An 8,194-nucleotide genomic window follows, 5' to 3' on the forward strand; every position below is an offset into this window, starting at 1 on the left:
ACCGCCACTGACTTGGGTCTCGTCCTCAGCATCTTATGCACCTACTCGTCGCCTGCCTACCGCCGAAGAGTTCAACCAAGTTATTGCGCCCACTCCAGCGCGCACTGCACCACCCTGCGCGCCCACTCCTATTTGTGTTGCTCCGTCCCTGGCACCCGCTCCATCCACTCAGCGCAACACTACACGTATGGAGCCTATTAGCGAGGAGGAGGTCGAGTCTCCAGCCTCGCTACGCCTCACCCTCGGCAGGGCAAAGGAGGTCGTCAACATCTCCGCCTGAGTACGCTTAGCCGCCATGCGATGTACTGCTTTGTATGATATGTTTATATGTACATAGGTTGTGAGAAGTAGCCTGTTTGCGCATCATGTAGGATCTGGAGAAGTGCACTAGCCTAAATAACATGTCAGGATTATGTACGCATATCCTGAGTGATGTATTGTATAATTACCGCTCGCGTGTAAAATATGTAATGAGCAGTCCTTCTCCGTGCGCAAAACCAATTTGTTTTTCTGGAGTAAGCTTGGTTATTTGATTTTTAATCGCCAGTTTTATGCATTTCTGGAATTGTTTTTGCGACACTTTTTCGCTTTTCTTATGGATTTTATAAAATATATCCCCAGAGTGAAAAATGTCTCATCCTTGGACTCGTTCCATGCCAACCCCACCAGAGGAAAATTATGATACACAACCCAGCAACAATTTCACGCAAGGACAGTCAAGCCAACAGGGAAATGAATCGGCACTTTCACAAATGTGCCGCCTTTATGAGCAAAGTCAGCAACAACATCGGGAAATGATGAACCAAGTCATCAACATGGGAAATCACCATGGACAGTATCAGCAGCACTCCAGGTTATCTGAGCTGCAGAAGACACGTCCCCAAACATTTTCTCATACAGACAAACCTCTTGAAGCCGAGGATTGGCTTCGAGATATGGAGAGAAAATTAATTATTGCAAAATGTTCAGATCTCGAGAAAGTATTATATGCTCCGCACTATCTCACAGGAGCAGCTGCATCATGGTGGGAGAATTTTCTGCACATGCACCCCAACGAAAATGATATAACCTGGGATGATTTCAAGGAAGGTTTCCGTGGTGCACACATTCCCAAGAGTATTATGAAAATCAAGAAGAGAGAGTTCGATGACCTCAAACAAAGGAACATGACAGTGTCAGAATACCACAGTCAATTTAATCTATTGTCCCGCTACGCCAATGAAGAACGTATGACTGAAAGCAAGAAGATGGAGAAATTCCTTGACGGTCTGACGCCCGCGCTTAAATGCCAACTGGTCATTCACACTTTTCCAGATTTTAAGACACTAGTGGACAAAGCTATCACTCTGGAAAATGAGAGACGTAGCTTGGAGGATTTACGCAAGCGAAAAAGAGACCAGACTACTCTTGCACGCAACCACTGAAGCAGGACAGATTTTCAGAAAGGTGGGACACACAAGCCTACGACAAACATCTCACGCTCAACCAAGAATTTCCATGCAAGGGACAAAGAGTTCACATATCGCCCAGGCGTTACTTGCTACGCTTGTGGAGAAGAAGGGCACTACGCCAAACAATGCCCCAAGCCAAGGAACTCGACCCCGAAGTCAAACAATGGTGGAAATAATTCAGCGCCCAAGCGCAACAATTTCAACCCCAACAACAACCACAGGAAGGGTCATCTAAACCACGTAACCAAAGAGGAAGCACAAAACGCTCCTGATATCGTACTCGGTACGTTTCCTGTCAACACAATACCTGCAACGGTTTTGTTTGATTCTGCAGCTTCTCACTCATTCATTTCGAAAAGTTTTGCTTTGCAAAATAATTTTTCGATGTTTCCCTTGGAAAAATCCATGATCATCAAGTCCCTTGGGATTCAGCAAGTTACTCAGAGTTACTGTCAGAATGTGGTTATTGAGTTCGAAGGATTGAAATTTTACGCAAATCTTATTGTGTTGGACAATAAAGGACTGGATGTCATCCTAGGGATGGACTGGTTAACCACCAACAAAGGTTTTATCGACTGTTTCAACAGGACCGTAATTCTCACACACCACCAAGGGAAGACAATAAGAGTATCAGCCAAGGAAGGAAAAATACCCCGGCAACCAAGGTTGAATTAGGTGGACATTTCTGAGTTAAGCAAGGTTCCAGTGGTATGTGAATTTCCAGATGTATTTCCCGAAGAACTACCAGGCATGCCACCGGACCGAGAAATAGAATTCAGCATTGAGCTAGCACCAGGAACCACCCCCATATACAAGAAACCATACAGAATGGCACCATCCGAATTGATTGAGTTGAAGAAACAAATAAAGGAATTACTGCACAAGGGATATATTCGAGCCAGCTCCTCACCTTGGGGATCACCAATTTTGTTTGCCAAAAAGAAAGATGGAACACTGAGATTGTGCATAGACTACCGAGCACTTAACATGGTCACAGTCAAGAACAAATACCCGATGCCACGAATAAATGATTTATTTGATCAGCTCGCTTAGGCCAAGGTATTCTCAAAGATTGACTTAAGGTCAGGATATCATCAATTAAAAGTACGAACAGAAGATATCCCCAAAACAGCCTTCACCTCCAGATATGGACTATATGAGTTCACAGTTATGCCTTTTGGACTAACTAATGCCCCTGCATATTTTGTTCACCTCATGAACAAAGTATTTATGAAGTATATGGACAAGTTCGTTGTGGTATTCATCGACGATATTCTAGTATACTCCAAGACACCAGAAGAGCACGCGGAACATCTCAGGATTGTGCTAGGAGAACTCAGAAAACACCAATTGTATGCCAAGTTCAGCAAGTGCGAATTTTGGCTAAGACAAGTAGGCTTTCTGGGCCACATGCTGACCCAAGACGGTATCGCAGTGGACCCGGAAAAAGTCAGGGCCATACTTGACTGGAAGGCACCAGCCAGCGTAACTGACGTACGAAGTTTCTTGGGAATGGCAGGATATTACCGCAGATTTATTGAAGGATTCTCCACCCTAGTCAAGCCAATGACGCAGTTACTCAAGAAAGACAAGAAATTTGAATGGACAGAAGCCTGCGAGAAGAGTTTCCAAGAGTTAAAACGGAAACTAACTACAGCACCGGTATTAATTGTACCCGACATACACAAGAATTTTGAAGTGTATTGTGATGCGTCCAGAAAGGGCCTCGGATGCGTGTTGATGCAAGAAGGCAAGGTTGTCGCATACGCTTCACGACAACTCCGCAAGCATGAGGAAAATTATCCCACTCATGACTTAGAAATGGCAGCAGTTATTCATGCACTTAAGGAATGGAGGCATTTCTTGCTTGGGAATCGATGTGAAATTTACACAGACCATAAGAGTCTTAAATATATTTTCACTCAGCCAGAACTAAACTTACGGCAACGACGCTGGTTGGAATTGGTAAAGGATTATGATGTTGGTATCCACTATCATCCAGGAAAGGCAAATGTAGTGGCCGATGCTCTTAGTCGGAACCCCAGCTCCGACGAAAATAGTCTGCAAAGCTTAAGGCCTGAATTCCAACAAGAATTTGCCAAACTCAACTTGTCAATGATCACGGAAGGCACCATATAAAACTTGGAAATAAAGCCCGACCTTGTGGAGAGAATTAAAGAAGCTCAGCCCGGTCACCCCAGTATTGAAGGAATTAAAAGAAAGGTGAGTATGGGCAAGGCCTCGGAGTTCATCATAGGCGAGGATGGAATATTACGGTACGAAGACAGACTCTGTGTGCCAAACATAGAAGACCTCAAATAGCCAATCCTAGCTGAAGCACACACCACTCCATATTCAATCCACCCTGGAGGAACCAAAATGTATAAGGATATTCAGGAAAGATTTTGGTGGCACCGTATGAAGAGGGACATAGCCACATTCGTTGCATGTTGCGATTCTTGTCAACGCATAAACGCTGAACATCAGAGACCAGCCGGACTACTGCAACCAAACAAAATACCTGAGTGGAAATGGGATGAAATAGGGATGGATCTTATTGTCGGACTACCTCGGTCACGACACGGGAATGATGCCATATGGGTCATCACCGATAGATTAACCAAGGTGGCACATTTTATTCCAGTGAAGGCAACCTACAACACTCAGAAGCTTGCCAGGATTTATCTCTCCCGTATAGTTTGTCTACATGGAGTCCCGAAGACTATAATATCCGACCGAGGCACTCAATTTGTCTCGAAATTCTGGGATCATTTACAACAGGCTCTGGGAACTAAATTGGCCTTCAGTACAGCCTACCATCCCCAGACTGATGGACAGACTGAACGCGTAAACCAAATTTTAGAAGACATGCTGAGAGCATGTGTCCTCACCTATGGAACCAGTTGGGAGGAAAGTCTGCCATATGCCGAGTTCGCATATAACAACAGCTACCAGGCCAGCCTGCGAATGGCACCTTTTGAAGCCCTATACGGACGGAGGTGTCGTACCCCGCTAAATTGGTCAGAGACCGGAGACAGCCGTATCTTCGGCCCGGACATGCTTAAAGAAGCCGAGGAAAAAGTCAAGCTAATCAAGGACCGACTCAAGACCGCTCAAAGCGGACAGAAAAGTTATTACGATCAGAAACATCGTGGGGTCAATTTTGAACCCGGTGAATTTGTGTACCTATGAGTATCACCTATGAGGGGACTGCAACGGTTTAAGATTAAAGGGAAGCTGGCACCAAGATTCATTGGACCATTCTGCATAGTGGCACGAAGAGGCACTGTAGCCTACCAGCTAGACTTACCCAAAGACTTGTCCGACATTCACGACGTATTCCACGTCTCTCAATTGAGGAAGTGCGTAAGCAAACCAGAGAAGCAAGTATCCCATGAGAACATCGACGTGCAGCCAGACCTCACTTATCGGGAACGCCCAGTAAAAATATTAGAGGAGTCTGAAAGGAGGACCCGACAGAAAAACCGTCAAGTTTTTCAGAGTTCAGTGGAGCAATCACACCGAAAGTGAAGCAACGTGGGAAAGAGAGGATTTTCTTCGGACAGAGCATCCACACTTATTTATGGATCAGCTGAAATCTCGGGGACGAGATTTTTCCTAAGGGGGTAGGTGCTGTGACACTCCCAAAATTTTTAATATTCCTTTTTCCAAAAATCTTTCCTCTTAAAACTTCCTTTTCTTTAGCAAGGATTTTATTTTTTTCTAAACTATGGTGTTTGATCTTTTGAAACTTCTTCTCTGTTGGTTCCCTCTCAAATTATTTTTGGAGTTTAATCTTTTTCTTTTAAAAAGTAACTCTATGAAAATTTGGGATTTTCATATCTTGGAAACCACCCATGACTGTGTATTTTTGCCCATCTGGTAAAACCCCTCCAAAAACCTCCCCTCCTCCTTGTAATCAACCTAAGTTCTCTGTCCCAACTCATCCAAGCAAGTTTTGGATTTTATTCTAATTATTTTTCCCTCAAAATCATTTCTGAAAATTATTTGGAGCCTGAGTGTTTTTCAAAGCAAGTACCCTTTTGCTTTTGAGTTTTTACCTCAAACCAACTCTCCTGGATAGTCCTTTGAACCCACAACCCAGAACCATCTTGATCCACTCCTCCCCTTTTCAAAATTTTCAAAATTCAGTCTCTGCAAGTTTGGACCAGATTTGCCAAATTTGGTGAAATTCATATCTACACGTCTCCAAAAATTCCACCAAAATTCAGGCAGCCTACTTGAGCAATGAGAAGCCACTCCACAAAAAACAGCTCAGGGAAAAATCCCCAGAGGCCAAAAACATTCTGTCGAACACCTGAGCTGCACTGTTCCTTTGCAAATTCAGAAAATTCAGATTTCAGTGTTGTTTTTCGTCCGTCAGCTTCACTCATGCGTCGACAGTGCGCTTGGCGCGTTGCGCGCGGCCTCTTCTCCCTGGCCAGCACCCCGCACGCGCGCTTGGCGTCTTCCCGGCGTCGGTGGCACCCCTGGCCACCCGCGCCGGCGTGTCTTGCGGCGGCCGAAACCCAGTTACAGCCGACAGGGGACAAGAACGGCGGCTCAACGCCGTTCCGCGCCACCCATTGCCCCTCTGCTCTCCGCGTGGCCTCATGCGTGCCAGCGCACGCCCGTGGCACCGCCACCGTGGCCGGCAAGCACGGGACGCGCTCCCTGCCGCCGACGGGCCCGCGCCGCCTCGTTCTGCCGAACTCACCCCAAAGCACCAAACTCCAGCTCGATTAGCACCAAAACGGAACCGTGGACCTCCACGATGACGCACAACGTCCTAATTACCCCGACCAAGCCCTGCGCCGCCGTAATCGTCACCGGAGACCCCCGTTCACGGCCACCGCCTCGGACCGCCTATATAAAGGGCTCCCGAGCTCACCCTCGTGCACGCATCATCACCACACCTCACCAAGGCTCTGCCAAGCCACCCGGAGGACCTCGAGGAGGTCTCCTCCCCCAACTCCGGCCGCCCCGATCCGCCTCGGCCTCCACCACGATTCGCTCCGGTGAGGCCACCTCCGGCGCCCAAACCTCGTCCGTAGCCCTCTCTTGCACCCAGTACTCTAACCCCCACCTCAATTTAATCTTTGCAGCCCTCTCCGACGAGCTCCATCCACGCCCGAACCACCGTCCGCCGGAGTTGAGACCGCCGTCGACGTGGTGCTCACCGGCGATCAGCACCACCACCCACCGTTGCGGAAGGACACGGTGAGCACATTGGTAACTTCCGATCCCCCTGCCTCGCCGTGGACCGCCGCCGGCGACCACCGCAGCTCTCGGGCGCCGACGAGCCTCGTACCTCCCATTTGAAAATTTAAACATGACAAGTGGGACCCGCTCTCAGCCTCTCTGTCCTTTCTAAACGAAGCGTTATCTGAAAACGCCTTCTGCCAAATGCGCTTTCCCTCTGGGCTGGCGTATTCAATACTTGAACGTTTTCTGTTTTTATGAGCTAGCCCCTGGGAACTTTCTGTTTCATTACAGATGAGTCCCTAGACAAAAACCTTTATAACTTTTAAACAGAATAATATTTTTGATTGATTCTTTTTCTGTTCTCTTCAGATTTTTGTCTAGTTTTTTATCATATTTATTTGAAAAAAATTTGGAATACTTTTTGTGCACCTCACGGTATTTACGATAGCACATATATTTTTTTTTATACCGTAGATACCGAAGGAGGTGACGGGACCGCAAAGTTCACCGAGCTAGGCTCCGACTACTCCGAACCAGGCAAGCATGTTTGAAATTTTGATATGATGAGTGTCTTGGCATGTTTTGCATTTAGTTAGTCTCATGGCAAGTTGATGAGCATACCGATGAACGTTATTTTCATGCATTGATGAGTTAAGTGAGTTCGATGATCCATAAGTGGATGGATGTGAATATGAATGGCCATGTGTTGGCATGAGGATGGGTGAGATGGCAGTGTTGTAGCATGCCAGTCTTATGCCAGACTATGTGACTGCAGTGTCAAACCGTATCGGTCCAGTTCCTCCCATTTCCTCCCCTGTACTACCACATGTTTTCCGCAAGGAATATGGCTTAGTAAGTTGCAAACCGCTTTCCTGGTACACACCAAAAGGAGAGGCCGGGATGATGGTTCCATGGCCCTGGATTAAAGCCAGTCATCCGGTCAGGGGGCATGGGTGTTTCCGGTTGGGACCGAGAGGGGGGCACCCCTTAGAGCGCGCGTATATAAATTTGATCCCATGCCATTCGAGATTGTGATCTCCCCGTCTCAAAAGTTTTTCTTGGACGATGTCTAGGGTGATTCCTAGCATCGAGAGGTAGGATGGGTGTGTACTGGTTAGCTGTGTTTCTTCCGAAATACCGTAAACGAAACTAGTCCTTCGTGACTACTGAAATCCGTTGGCTGTGGGAAATTTTTGTACAAACTCTGCAGAGTCATATATTTCCTTGAATCATCTATTCTATGTCCAAGTTCAGTATCATCTTATCCTGACAAGTGCCAGTTTTGATGACAGAGACTCCGGTGAATCGCATGAGTGCTAATTCCGATTAAATGATTACTCCTGTGGATGGACTAACCCGTTTATCTTCATAAATTGAATGTTGATTATGAGTATTATTTACTTGTGAATAAAAGCCCTTTCTGTGATGTCGCTCAGACGTCCGACTGTGGCATGTCTTTTAAAGCCCTTTCTGTGATGTCGCTCAGACGTCCGACTGTGGCATTTCTTTTAAAGCCCTTTCTGTGATGTCGCTCAGAC

Source organism: Triticum urartu, chromosome 7A (assembly GCF_056163025.1).
Source record: "Triticum urartu cultivar PI428250 chromosome 7A, HENAU_Tu73, whole genome shotgun sequence".
Classification (NCBI taxonomy): Eukaryota; Viridiplantae; Streptophyta; class Magnoliopsida; order Poales; family Poaceae; genus Triticum; species Triticum urartu.